Here is a 15,586-nt window from a genome sequence, read left to right as displayed (position 1 = left end):
TTTGGACCAGATGCACTGAAGCAAGGACTGGGTGGTTCTGATGATTCACTTATTATAATCGCAACTTCCATTACCTGCCCAGTGTTTCTTTGGCTTTCTAATTTGACTTTTCATAATAACTAATAGAGAATTTGATTCTTGTATTAGGTAATAGTAATACAACAGAAAATTACTGCATTTTATTTATCAATTTACTCTAAGTTGAAATTTCTTACTGTATTTCATAACAATATTTACTTACCTTACTAACAATGACATTGTTTCTCACTGCTTTACTTAAAGCATCAGTTATAGAGAAGTTTGAGTTTTGATTCTTAGGAATCATCTATTTAGTATGATATAATTACAAAGTCCAAATTCCCTACTCAAGATTGGAACCCTCCTTCCCTCCTAAATGCTATGCTGCCTAGCAAACAAGAAACTGGTTACATGATGGATAGTGTTGCCAGCGGCAAAGTATAATAAGATGTAATTGTTACCCTATATTGAACTTGATGTGCATTTGCTAGATTAGTTGACTAGTTGAGAAGTTATTTATGGTCATTTGCTAAGAAATGAAATAGAATGCAATGACACTCTAATGGAATCTGGCATCTATAGAAGAATGCTACTCTTTAAGTTTGCAAAAGCTGAGATCGATGCCATTGTTGCTGATATCAAAGCAGAGAAAGCAGCAGTTGAGGCTGCTAAGAAGGGTCTTCCCAAAGAAACCTAGTCTAGGCATCAATCATACTCCACCATGCTCTTACCATTGTTGTTAAGACATCCTCCTACTTCGTCAAGCAACATCTAGGTTTAGCCATAAATCTTTCCCTATCTGCAAATTCAATTGGAGGATCCTGTGATGCTCACAATTGAGGGATTTTTCTTTCTTTGGTAGTCCACAATCAAGAAACTTTTCAAACCTAGTAAATAAAAATTATGAGCTAGGTTGTAGAGAAGGCCATTTAAATATTGGAACTCTAGTATGGCCTGTTATGTAGGCTAATTGTAAGACCCAATAAATGGTCTTGTAGGTTTTAAAGGATACTAAACTTCCAGTTATACTCAATAGGATTATCAACTTGGAATTAGAAATGACAATCTTTTTTAATGATACACTTGTTTCTTTTGACCTATACAAGTTTTTTGATCCAAATACCTCAAAATGCACAAAGTATAGTAATATGATATTCTTCTTTTCTAGAAGCTTTAGTTTCCTTGACGTGCATTTTTTCAGGTTTCAATAGGGTAAAGTGGCAATAGGATTGAATTGGATCATCCCATTTTCTAGAAGAGTTTAAAAAAATTTTACTAATGGCGAAACTTGTGATTGAAGTGGTGAAAGTAGTTTTTTACTCCATTTTATTTATGCTTGCATATCCTGAATGATGGCTACAATCTGAAAACAAGCTTATTTTAAATATAAAATTTTTGGTCTACTGGTGATTATGGACTAAAGCTGTGGCTTTCATGTAATTTTCTTGCACAATAGAGAAGAATGTGTAAATGTGTTATATTAATGGTACATAAACTAAATGTTGGTGGAAGTATAGTCACAACAGTAATGGATGATGCATGTAGGACAAGGAGGTCTAAAATAATGGCCATGTACAATAGCTTGGGTGATCTTGGTAGGAAGAGATGATTGTTGTCATAAATTTTGAATTGTTATGCTAAACTATTCTCTTTTGATAAGTTTTCATAAGGTAATTAACCTTCTATCCAGATGAAAGGTGATATTGCTCAAGTTCTTGCTTTTAAGTATTTAATATTTATGCATAATTGTATGATCGCCAGATCACATACCTAAATGAAAACAAAAGGAAAGTCCAATTTCGGTCGACCATCAAATAAACCGGTTCCATTTTTTTTGCTACCGGTAGCCATTACCCATTTGGGTGTTGCATCAACACTCTAGTAGTATCTACCGGTAAAGATAATTAGTCAACCCGTTACATATAACCAGTCGACCGATTAATCTTTACTTTTAGAAGTTGTAATGTGATTGGCTTCCAGCATAGATTGTTGTATTGATACTCAATTTGGTCTTTTGCTACATCTAATTGCTCTTACTTTAAAGAGACATCATTTTGCTAATCCAACATCCATATAAACCAACATTTAGTTGGGTGGTAGCAGTTATATCTATTATGAGTAGGTGCATAGATAATAAAGTTGGAATTGAAGGCCTTAAGGTTGAATTGTTGTCCTCCAAACATGGAAGTTCTAATATAGTAGTACACAAGGTAGTAATAATCCTCTAGCAAAAAGTTCAAATATGATGGTGAATGCAATGACACTAGACTGACCTGGTGGCGAACTCTATCAGGTTATATATGTATAGGGAATAAATTTTTTTTGGGGTAAATGATATGAATCTTATAATTGAAAATGTATATTATTCGATTCGACAATCCCTATTTTGACATTGTGGTTTGATTAGACGTTTTACTCTTTTGTTAGAGCCTTGAGATAGGCCATTGTTTATGTAATAAACCTCATTTGTAGATGGGGAAATTTGTCTTATGCATTGAATTGGACCATGGCATTTTATCGAAGAGTTAATTTTTTTTCCTAATGACCAAACTTGTGATTGAGATGTTGAAAGTAGTTTCCATTTATTCTTGAAAATAACATGATAAATTAACTAAAAAAACCTTAAATAATTTACTTTGTTCATATAGATAGTCGTAATAAAATATATTACTTGAATGTGCAGGAGTCAAGCACAATCATGCAACAATGACATAGTACATGAATGTGCAGAGAAGTTGTGACAACAAATCAGTACTTGAATATGCTAATGTTGATGCATAGAGAGGTAGTGACAAAACATTAAGTACAGGTTGTGACCATGCTCCAATCAGTACAATAACAAAGAATATTGATGATAATGTTGTTCATGCCCATGATGATGAAGACGACTATATGGGCAAGTGGTTGGACCTTCTTTGCAAATTTATCCATTGGATAAGTTGTAGATGATATTAAACATTCATATCAAGCTTTTCGTAAGTCACATTTCTTTTCAATGGGCCCAAATTATTTCTAATGATTTTAAATGTTTTATTTTTCTTTTATTATTTTTCCTAGCTACCCTATTTTGAAAATCCAATTATACACTACAAGAAACATAAAATGTCCCAAGTAAAGATTATATGTAGGATCCACAAATCCAAATCCAAAAATACTAAAAAATTAGGAAAAGTACGAAGAATGTGAGAAATCCTCACATTCTTCGTACCCTCCAATTTCTTCACTTCTTTGAACTTTTTAAAAACTTTGGGGACTTCATATGGCTTGGATATTTTTTAAATAGGTTCATTACACATAGAAGGTGGTCAAATGATCTCTGAAAAAAAAACCAAATCCAAAAATGCCAAAAAATTAGGAAGGGTACGAAGAATGTGAGGATTCCTCACATTCTTCATACTCACCCATTTCTTCACTTCTTTGAACTTTATAACAATTTTGAGGACCTCATATGGCTTGGATATTGTTTAAATAGGTTCATTAAACTAAGGAGGTGGTTAAATGATCTTCAAACAAATCCAAATAAAAAAATACTAAAAAATTAGGAAGGGTACGAAGAATGTGAGGAATCCTCACATTCTTTGTACCCTCCCATTTCTTAACTTCTTTAAACTTTTTTAAACAAAATAGGGACATCATATGGCTTGAAGGTTGTCTAACTAGGTTCATTGCACTTAGGAGGTGGTCAACTGATATCCAAAAAAATCCAAATAAAAAAATACTAAAAAAATAGGAAGGGTATGAAGAATGTGAGGAATCCTCACATTCTTCGTACCCACCCATTTCTTCACTTCTTTGAACTTTTTAAAAATTTTGGGGACTTCATATTGCTTGGATATTGTTTAAATAGGTTCATTACACTTAGGAGGTGGTCAAATGATCTCCGAAAAAAATACAAATCCCAAGATACTAAAAATTTAGAAAGGGTACGAAGAATGTGAGGAATCCTCTCATTCTTCGTACCCTCTCATTTCTTCACTTCTTTGAACTTTTTAAAAAATTTAAGGACTTCATATGGTTTGGATATTGTTTAAATGGGTTCATTACACTTAGTAGGTGGTCAAATGATCTCCAAAAAAATCCAAATCAATAAATACTAAAAAATTAGGAAGGGTACGAAGAATGTCAGGAATCCTCACATTCTTCATACCCTCCCATTTCTTCACTTCTTAGAACTTTTTAAAAATTTTAGGGACTTCATATGGCTTGGATATAGTTTAAATAGGTTCATTCCACTCAGAATGTGCTCAAATAATCTCTGAAAAAATCCAAATAAAAAAATACTAAAAAATTAGGAAGGGTACGAAGAATGTGAGGAATCCTCACATTCTTCGTACTTTCCCATTTCTTCACTTCTTTGAACTTTTAAAAATTTTGGGGACTTCATATGGCTTGGATATTGTTTAAATAGGCTCATTACACTTAGAAGGTGGTTAAATGATTTCCGAAAAAATCCAAAGCCAAAAATGCTAAAAAATAGGAAGGGTACGAAAAATGTGAGGAATCCTCACATTGTTCATATCCACCCATTTCTTCACTTCTTTGAACTTTCTAAAAATTTTGGGGACTACATATGGCTTAGATATTCTTTAAATAGGTTCATTACACTTAGAAGGTGGTCAAATGATCTCCGAAAAAATCCAAATCCAAAAATACTAAAAAATTAGAAGGGGTACGAAAAATGTGAGGAATACTCACATTCTTCGTACCCTCTCATTTCTTCACTTCTTTGAACTTTTTAAAACTTTTGGGGACTTCATATGGATTGGATATTGTTTCAATAGGTTCATTACACTTAGGAAGTAATCAAATGATCTCCGAAAAAATCCAAATCCAAAAATTCTAAAAAAATTAGGAAGACTACGAAGAATGTGAGGAATGGAACGAAGAATGTGAGGAATCCATTCCTCACATTCTTCGTACCCACCCATTTCTTCGCTTCTTTGAACTTTTTAAAAAATTGGGGGACTTCATATGGATTGGATATTGTTTAAATAGGTTCATTACACTTAGGATGTGGTCAAATGATATCCGAAAAAATCCAAATCCAAAAGTACTAAAAATATTAGGAAGGGTAAAAATTTTGGGGACTTCATATTGCTTTGATATTGTTCAAATAGGTTCATTACACTTAGGAGGTAGTCAAATGATCTCCGAAAAAATCCAAATCCCAAAATACTAAAAAATTAGGAAGGGTACGAAGAATGAGAGAAACTTTAAAAATTTTTGGGGACTTCATATGGCTTGGATATTATTTAAATAGGTTCATTAAACTTAGGAAGTGGTCAAATGATCTCCAAAAATATCTAAATCCAAAAATACTAAAAAATTAGGAAGGGTACGAAGAATGTGAGGAATCCTCACATTCTTCGTATCCTCCCATTTCTTCACTTCTTTGAACTTTTTAAAAATTTTGGGGACTTCATATGGCTTGGATATTGTCTAAATAGGTTCATTACACTTAGGAGGTGGTCAAATGATATCCGAAAAAATCCAAATCCAAAAATACTAAAACAATTAGGAAGGGTACGAAGAGTGTGAGGAGTCCTCACATTCTTCGTACCCACCCATTTCTTCATTTTTTTGAACTTTTTAAAAAATTTTGGGACTTTATTTGGCTTGGATATTGTTTAAATAGGCTCATTACACTTAGGAGGTGGTCAAATGATCTCCGAAAAAATCCAAATCCAAAAATGCTAATAAATTAAGAAGGGTATGAAGAATGTGAGGAATCCTCACATTCTTCGTACCCACCTATTTCTTTGCTTCTTGGAACTTTTTAAAAATTTTGGGGACTTCATATGGCTTGGATATTGTTTAAATAGGTTCATTACAATTAGGAGGTGGTCAAATGATCTCCGAAAAAACCCAAATCCCAAAATACTAAAAACTTAGGAAGGGTACGAAGAATGTGAGGAATCCCATTTCTTCACTTCTTTGAACTTTTTAAAAATTTTGGGGACATCATATGGCTTGGATATTATTTAAATAGGTTTATTGCACTTTGGAGGTGGTCAAATGGTTTCCGAAAGAATTCCAAATCCAAAAATACTAAAAAATTAGAAAGGGTACCAAGAATGTGAGGATCCTTATATTCTTTGTACCCTCCCATTTTTTCACTTCTTTGAACTTTTTAAAAATTTTGGGGACTTCATATGGCTTGGATATTGTTTAAATAGGTTCATTACACTTAGGAGGTGGTCAAATGATCTCCGAAAAAAAATCCAAATCCAATAATGCTAAAAAATTAGGAAGAGTACAAAGAATGTGAGGAATCCTCATATTCTTCGTACCCTCCCATTTCTTCACTTCCCTTAACTTTTTAAAAATTTTGGGGACTTCATATGACTTGGATATTGTTTAAATAGGTTCATTACAATTAGGAGGTGGTCAAATGATCTTCAAAAAGATCCAAATCCAAAAATACTAAAAAAATTAGGAAAGTTACAAAGAATGTGAGGATTCCTCACATTCTTCGTACCCTCCCATTTCTTCACTTTTTTGAACTTTAAAAAAAAAATGGACTTCATATGGCTTGGATACTGTTTAAATAGGTTCATTATACTTAGGAGGTGGTCAAATGTTCTCCAAAAAAACTCAAATCCCAAAATACTAAAAACTTAGGAAGTGTACGAAGAATGTGAGGATTCCTCACATTCTTCGTACCCTCCCATTTCTTCACTTCTTTGAACTTTTTTAAAATTTTGGGGACATCATATGGCTTGGATATTGTTTAGATAGGTTCATTGCACTTATGAGGTTGTCAAATGATCTCCGAAAAAATTCAAATCCAAAAATACTAAAAAATTATGAAGGGTACGAAGAATGTGAGGAATCCTCACATTCTTCGTATCCTCCCATTTCTTCACTTCTTTGAATGTTTTAAAATTTTGTGGACTTCATATGGCTCGGATATTGTTTAAATAGGTTCATTACACTTACGAGGTGGTCAAATGATCTCTAAAAAAATCCAAGTCCAAAAATACTAAAAAATTAGGAAGGATGGGAAGAGTGTGAGGATTCCTCACATTCTTCGCACCCACCCATTTTTTCACTTCTTTGAACTTTTAAAAATTTTAGGGACTTCATATGGCTTGGATATCATTTAAATAGGTTCATTACACTTAGAAGGTAGTCAAATAATCTCCGAAAAAATCCAAATAAAAAATACTAAAAAATTAGGAAGGGTACAAAGAATGTGAGGAATCCTCACATTCTTCGTACCCTCTCAGTTATTCACTTCTTTGAACTTTTTAAAAATTTTAGGGACTTCATATGGCTTGGATATTGTTTAAATAGTTTCATTACACTTAGGAGGTGGTGAAATGATCTCCGAAAAAATCCAAATCCATAAATACTAAAAAATTAGGAAGGGTACGAAGAATATGAGGAATCCTCACATTCTTCATACCCTCCCATTTCTACACTTCTTTGAACTTTTAAAAAATTTTGGGTACTTCATATGGTTCAGATATAGTTTAAATAGGTTCATTACACTTAGAAGGTTGTCAAATGATTTTCGAAAAAATCCAAATCCAAAAATACTAAAAAATTAGGAAGGGTACGAAGAATGTGATGAGTCCTTACATTCTTCGTACCCTCCCATTTCTTCACTTCTTTGAACTTTTTAAAAATTTTGGCAACTTCATATGGCTTGGATGTTGTTTAAATAGGTTCATTACACTTAGGAAGTAGTGTAATGATTTTCGAAAGAATAAAAATCCAAAAATACTAAAAAAAATTAGCAAGGGTATGAGGAATATGAGGAGCCCTCTCCATTCTCCGATTATATGATATGTTAAATATGTTTAGGGACTTCGTATGGCTTAGACATTTTTTGAATTTTTTTCATTACACTTAGTAGGTGTTTAAATGATGTTCGAAAAAATCAAAATCAGTAAATACTAACAAATTAGTGAGGGAATCTCACATTCTTTGTGCCCTCCCTACTATCCATTTCTTTGATTTTTTTTTTTTTTTTTTTGGGATTTCATATGACTTAGATTTTGTTTAGATAAGTTCAGTCCATTTTTTGGGTGTTAAATGGATCCTTGAAAAATTCAGAATGGAAATTTACAAAAAAAATCAGCAAGGGGTTTGGATTTCCATATTGTTAGTAATTATACCTTTTTCGTATTTTCAATATTTCAACCAATTTTGTTGTGTAATTCAATTTAAACACTAAGAAATAATTTAGTCATATATTCTCAATTAATAATTAGTATACATATAATTAAATTTTAAGTTAATATATATTTTATAAAATTTCTTTCTATTTCTTCCCATTTTTTTCACTTCATAAACCAATTATATTGTTTTTCACACTTCAAATATTCATCAAATTTTATCAACAAATTATTTGATGTTAAAATAAATTAAATTTACTTTTCCTTAATTTATAAATTATATTACCAAATTATATTGTTTATCTTTTTCCAAAATTTTCTTTATTTTTCTGTTTCATAAAAGAAATTCTCCAAACGAAATAATTACATTAAACATGATTTTATAATTGGTCATTGAAATATAATTGGTTATTGTAATAAGTATAAAAATGTGTGTTGCATGGGATTAATTCCCATGGCAACCGGTTGGGTAACCTGAAGAATTGGTTTTCTTTAATTTTTTTTTTAATTTTGCATGCCATGTGTCTTAATCCTATTAGCCAAAAAAAGTGGGTATGGTACCGAAAAGTCGGTACCCTAGCATAACCCTAATATATATATATATATATATTTGAGGAAAATTACATGGATAACCCCTCGGCTATTTGACAATTACACTTAACCACCCTTAAATTTTTTAAATTACATTGACACCACTTGACCATAATGGAGCATAACAATCGCTTGAATGATGTTATCGAATCTTGAAAGATTTTCATGGTTGATTAATGATGTCATAGTTAAAAGAATTAAATAAAATGTCTAAAATATCCTTTAAAGTTCGTTTTATTTCATTTTATCTTACCACATTTTCTAATTAATTTTAACTAAAGTTTTTAATATAAAAATTTAATTAATTTTTATTAAATAGTTTACTACCATTTGGCAAAGAAGGAAAAAAGTACATTCTAGACTGCTTCTTAATAAATTTTCTTGATTTTGGCAAAGAAAGGTCTGAATCTCTTTCAAAAGCTTGTGATCCAGGAAGATCAAGCCCCAACTCTATGGCTTTCAAATTCAACCATGTGGACATAACCCAAATGGAACTACAACATCCTTGAAAATGCCCACCTTAGTAATGGCAGACCCCAAATGGTAATGACCCCCACAAGCTTCAACTCATTAGGATGTGCTTTCACAGCACCAAGAAACCATTGCAACTTTGCATTTCTAATTCCAAATTTGGAGTCTTTTTCCCAAATGAGCATAGCAGGTAACTATTCTTCATTCCATTTATCGGAAGATCTTTTTGTGTTTGAAATCACATGTCAAATTTGATGGAATGGACAAAGAAGAACATGGATAGTCTTTCTTATTATCATTTTCTGTAGGCAAAGGGCACTCACATATAACTCCCCATTTATCATCATCGCAAATGGAACAACTCCTTGGATGAGAAATATAGCTACTATTCTATATAAATTTCCAACCACAATTGAACTTATTGTGTCACAGGTTGGATTTCCTAGTCATATGTACAACGATTGGCAATGCTCCTATAATAATATGACCAGTAGTTGTAATGCTATCCTCTATCATAACTACAACAGATGTGGGATCAGGACCACACTAAGCATAATCTCTCACTTTCATTCCCTCTGCAGTTGCTCATGGCAACATGATTTCCCATTTTCTTCCATTGGGCTCTAGGATAATCCAATCACATATCTCTCAAGAGTGCAGATCACATGGACAAGCCAAGTACTATTTTTTTACAACCTAATAGTCATTGAGGGAGTACCTCATGCCTTCTCAGCTTGAATGTACACATTACTAGACTTTGCAAGACACCTTTTCCACTTACTTTCCAATGAAAATTGCATGCCTGGCTACTGAAGACTAAGGAAGCTAGAGCTCACATTAGAATCATTGAATATAGGAAAAGGTTTTAAACTCAAAGACAAGGCACTCTGAAAATTGTTATCAACCTAAACAAATTCTCGCTTTGTACTGTCCATGAAGTGTGAAGGTTGTGTTAGGATGGAACTCTTACAAGCATGACATGATGTAATAGATTTGGAATTCCTTATTTATTTAATGGTATTCCAATTTCACTTTTATCTATCCTTATTCCATGCATTACACTTTATGAGTATTCTTGTTTACATCTTTTGTAGTGTGTGTGACATGAGTGCATTTATGAGTTATAGGGAAGATCCAAGTCATGGGTTCCTTGCAAATAGGTGACTTGTTCAAAGTCGGTTTGTGGGTTTAGACAACTTATTAGAGGCTATAGTGCACCACCATCTTCTAATTGGAGGGATAACTGGTCTTGAATATCGAGATGAGTTTTCCATGGTGAGTACACTGGTGTGTATGGTTACATATTGGACAGGACTTATGGTGAGTCATGACTTAAGGCTATCAAGTATTCGTGACCTTACCAAGCTACTTCATTGTGTTGTCTCTCAACCTTGAGAAAATATTGAAACTTAAGCCAAATTTAGCAATGGTTTTGACCTATGGGTGAGATTGTAAGTTGATCATATATTCCTTATGGATTGGGTCACTATTGATGGAAGTTGGTAGCAATAGGTATTCTTAATAAAAGCATCATGATATCTCATAGGATGGAGACAATGTGTCCCCTTGGGTGGTTCTAAGGAGGTGTGTTAATGAAAACTATGGTTATAGAAGTTCCTTAAGTGGAACTTGACATAAGCTCTTTGAAAGCTAAGACATGTTAGTTGAACACATAATAGAAGGATCTGTAACTCAATGATAATAGAGGTAGTCTTAAAAGATTGACAATTTTTACCTTGTTAAACTATGGACATTAGTTCATAGGGAGACTGAACACAATGGATAGCAAGTCACGGACCCGAGTATACAGTGTCTTGTTGTTATTTACATAAAATACTGGAGTTATGGTCCCCAGTTTGAGCTCATATACCTTGTTGGCATAGGTTATGAGGATGGGATTGGTTTTAGGTTCACTTTTATGTATAAGGGCATTTTGGTAATAACATAAGGTTGCACAGGGGTAAGTGAATAAGGTCTTTGGATTAAGCTAATTGATTAATTAGTACACCTTATTAGGTTAATTAATCAATTAGAATCCAATTGGAGATTTGTTAGGCTCCCTCGTATGTGAGGGAGTGAGCCCCATATTCTTGGGGCCCAAGTTAGTTACAATAAAATAAATAAATAAATAAACAAAAATAGAAAAAATTAAAAAAAAAAAAAAAAAACAGAGAGAAGAGAAGAGAGAAAGAAAAAAAAACACATCTCGTTGCCCAGATTTCATCAAAGAGTCGATCCCGCTTCATCTATGGTTCGATCGAGTTGAAATTTGGAGGAGAGGTTCAAAACTCGAGTAGCTACAATCTAAAAGGTGGAGATCAGATTTTGAGCTCGGGAACTAGTGTTATTGCCCATGAACAGTAACAACGTGTTTTTGGGTATTCTTTCTCCATTTTTCCTTGTTTTTTTACCAAGAGAGATTATATAATCCAAGGCTATATATGCTCTTGATGTATTTGGTAGCCTCTAGAGATTATTCTAGAGAAGACAGGTGTAACCCAATATTGTTGATAGTGGAGTTTGAACTGGACTAGGTCCCGTGGTTTTTTCCTTCGCATTGAGGGGTTTTCCACGTAAAAATTTTGGTGTCTGATTTATTTTTCTGTTGCATGAGTTTATTTATTTATTACTGCTAATTGCTATTACCTATTTAATTTTACACAAAGAAATGGTAGAAAAATCCTAGTGTTTGTTGGAATATTGTGAATTCACCATAACAATTATGATAAATGAAAATGAATAGGGAACTCAAAATATCCATTCCTGGAAGGGTCCCATCTGCTTCCCTTCTCTTGATGCTATTCTTCTCCTCTACTCAAAACCAAAAACCACCAAAAGAAAGATATTTTACTCTCTCTAATGTCTCCTCTCTTACTCTTACCCAGAATAAAGAAGAATAATGCCTCCCCGAGATGGCCTGTAGCTAATGTCCCTCTTTTCTAAGACTCCCCATCAGAATAGATGGTGCCCCCTTGCAATGTCTTACTCTGCAGCCCACTCACCACCACAATGCCTCGCCCACAACTTTTCTTCTTCTGCTACTTTTCCCAAAAACTCCCCCAAACCCCTTGCTCTCTGTCTCACTCTCGCTATAAAAATCAATTCTCTGCCCCTTTTCCTTAGCTATAGAGAGCATCTCCACTACCCTTAAAAGGTGGCCAGCAAGCCCCCTCCAAGAAAACTTGAGCCGAAAGAGTGAAAAAAAAAACCTTCACTAAAGACCAAAAAGGCCTTTAAAAGAGACAAAGGAAGGCTAGAATGAGTACACGTGTCCTCATCCCAACCCAACTACTCAAAGGCTCTAAAATTTCAAAAGCAAACCCTAAAAAAAACTAATCCTAATGGGCGTCCGATAATCATGCTAGGACCTAAAATAGCCCTTTAAATGGTCTCCAAAATATAGCTCAAAAATCAATAATGTTAAACATGGACCGGGATGATGAAAAACTAGGCAAAAATGGATCTAAATACATGCTAAAAAAATAGTGGGGTGAGAGAAAAAATAATAATATATATATATATATATATGTGTGTGTGTGTGTGTGTGTGTTAGGGCCAAAATAGAGGGTCCATAGCGTTTTTGCTAAATAATAAAAACTATTTGCACATATGATTTACAAACAAATTTGTTTTTAAAAAAAATTGTACCACTATTTTATTATCGTGCTCTATAAACAAAGCAAAATAGAAAACCATTTTTTTTTACTAGAAATTCAAATTAAGGAAGACTTTGTATTAAATTTATTAATAAGTTTAATAATTTTTTTAAAGAAAATTTGAAACTCAAAAAATATATATAAGGACTATAAAAATAATGGAAATAATTAATATTTTGAATTTTTTAATAAATATTTTAATTTTTAATAATAATTTGAAATTCAAAAAACTGATTTATTAATTATAAATTAAATAAAAAATTTAAGAATACCATGTTTGAGTATTAAATGTATGATTTGACTCATTTATACTTAAAAAATTAAACTTTATTTAATTTTAAAATCATTTAAAATAAATTAGTATTAGCAATTATTAATTTTGAATTATTATTATTATTATTATTATTATTATTATTATTATTTATTAACAAAATAAATCAATTATGTTATCATATTTTTATAATATTTTAAAAAATATAATTTATGATTTTATTATAATATTACTATTAATATTTTATTTAAAATATTTATTTTTAATTTATTTATAAATACAAATTATTTTTTATTTTTGATAAGGCACAAATTAAATTTAGTTTATATTATATAACTTGAATTTACAATTCGTTTCTTATAAAATCAAAATAAAATATTTTTAAAAACAACTTATCAATAAAAGGTTTAGATTTTTAAATTTTTGAAAAATATCTTTAAAAACAAATTATTTATAGAATCAAAATACCTCATAGGATAAATTGAAATATCATTTATAAGTAACTTGAGTTATCTAAATATAAAAATAAATGTGAAAATGAATAAGATATCTATTATCACTCTTCATTCCCACATATCAAACATAACCTCAAGATATAACCATTTAGTTTTGTTTACATCATTTTCTTTAAAAGAGAAAATAAAAATAAATAAATAAAAATTATTTTTAAAAGAATGGATCCTAGTTTGTAGGTACTTGAAATAAAGATGGATTTTAGTCTCAAATTAATATAAATATATATTTTAATAATGTGATTTTAAACATCTTTTAAGTGTGTGATAATAAAGCATTTAATGGAACTAGCGCTAATGAATGGTAGTTATTTCATATAAAATAATACAAAACACATTTTTTATTATTATTTTTAATTTCTTTTGTTTTTTTTTTTTTTGTCACCAACAAATATTTAAGAAAAATATTTGATTTCTCAGGTTTCTCAGGTTTTTTAATCTTGATTTCTTATGATCAATATATTACATTTTTAAGAAAAATATTTGAAGTATAACAAATTTAGAACTTACAATGTTGATAAATATAATACAAATTTAATTTATAAAAAAAACTTTTTACCTTTTTCTATATCATATTGCATTTTGGTGGTCCAAATATAAACTATAATATTGTTTTGTATCAAAGAAATAAAAATAAAAGAAAAATCAAATTATTGTTTTGTACCAAAGATATTAAAATAAGATAAAATTATTATTATTATTATTATTATTATTATTTTAAAAGGAGACTACGAAGTAGAATACCTACAAATACAATTAAAAATGAGTCATAATAATCTTCAAAACTAATCTTTCTAATATCTTTCAAAAATTCAACCATCAAATGATTGATTCTAAATTGCAAATACTTTTTTAGTTATGCAATTGTTATTATCAACTTTTTTTTTTATTTTTTATCGGTTCATATTTTTTTCACCCATCCACTAACATTAGAATTTCTTCAATCGATGGAAATAAGTATATATAATTTACATAAATATATTTAAAAAATTAATATTCGATGTATTATGTTATTACTTCAAGAATTTTTATTAAAAATAATTTAATTATTCCTAAAAATGTTTACCAATAAAATTATTTAAGAATATTTTTATAGTATAAACACCTGCGACGACGTGACATTCATAAAGTTCCTAAATTTGTTCAAGAAAAAAAAATTAACTTTACTAATTTTGAAGTTGGGAATTTATCTCCAATTGGATATCATCAGGTTTCAAAAGCCATTTCAGTTACTTTCTTTATAATAAATAAAAATACCAATTGTACCCTTCCTTTACGTAAATTTTTAATTACCCATATCAATCCTATCACGTTTATACAAAGTAATTTTCATGGCCACCATACTCATCGTATTTTCATTATTTAAAGAAAATTAATAATTTTAGAATTTTTAAATTATATTAAAAATAAATATATTTTATAAATAAGTAAAATATTATAGTTTCTATAACTTATTTTATTTAAAAAATAATTTTTTAATATTTTCTATGTGTTAAAAATGGTAATAAAAAAAATCAATAAAATTATTTTTTAAAATTAATTTTATATATAATCGAGGTTGGATGGTCTCGGACAAGATAATATCTAAACCCTCACTTCCCTCTTTTTGATTCGATTTTGATTCCTAACATTGTTTTTTTATTCGACTTTAAAAGGAGGTTAAGGACAAGTACATCTCATTGCAGGGAATATACTCCATCAAAAACATGTTTTTTCCTATTAAGAGTTAAGACTTAGGACAAACACAAGATTATGAAAACAACGTCCAATATGCGGTCTCCCAATACTGCTTTACAGATATTGAATTAAATTTTATTTTCTTAATTTTATATTGTATATTTTAAAAGAGTGTTACAAATTTTTTTTTTTTTTTTTTTTTTTTTTTTTTTTTTTTTTTTTTTTTTTTTTTTTTTTTTTTTTTTGTTACTAAATTTAGTACATAAG

This window comes from Vitis riparia, chromosome 12 (assembly GCF_004353265.1).
Source record: "Vitis riparia cultivar Riparia Gloire de Montpellier isolate 1030 chromosome 12, EGFV_Vit.rip_1.0, whole genome shotgun sequence".
Lineage (NCBI taxonomy): Eukaryota > Viridiplantae > Streptophyta > Magnoliopsida > Vitales > Vitaceae > Vitis > Vitis riparia.
Note: the sequence above shows the minus strand (reverse complement) of the source record.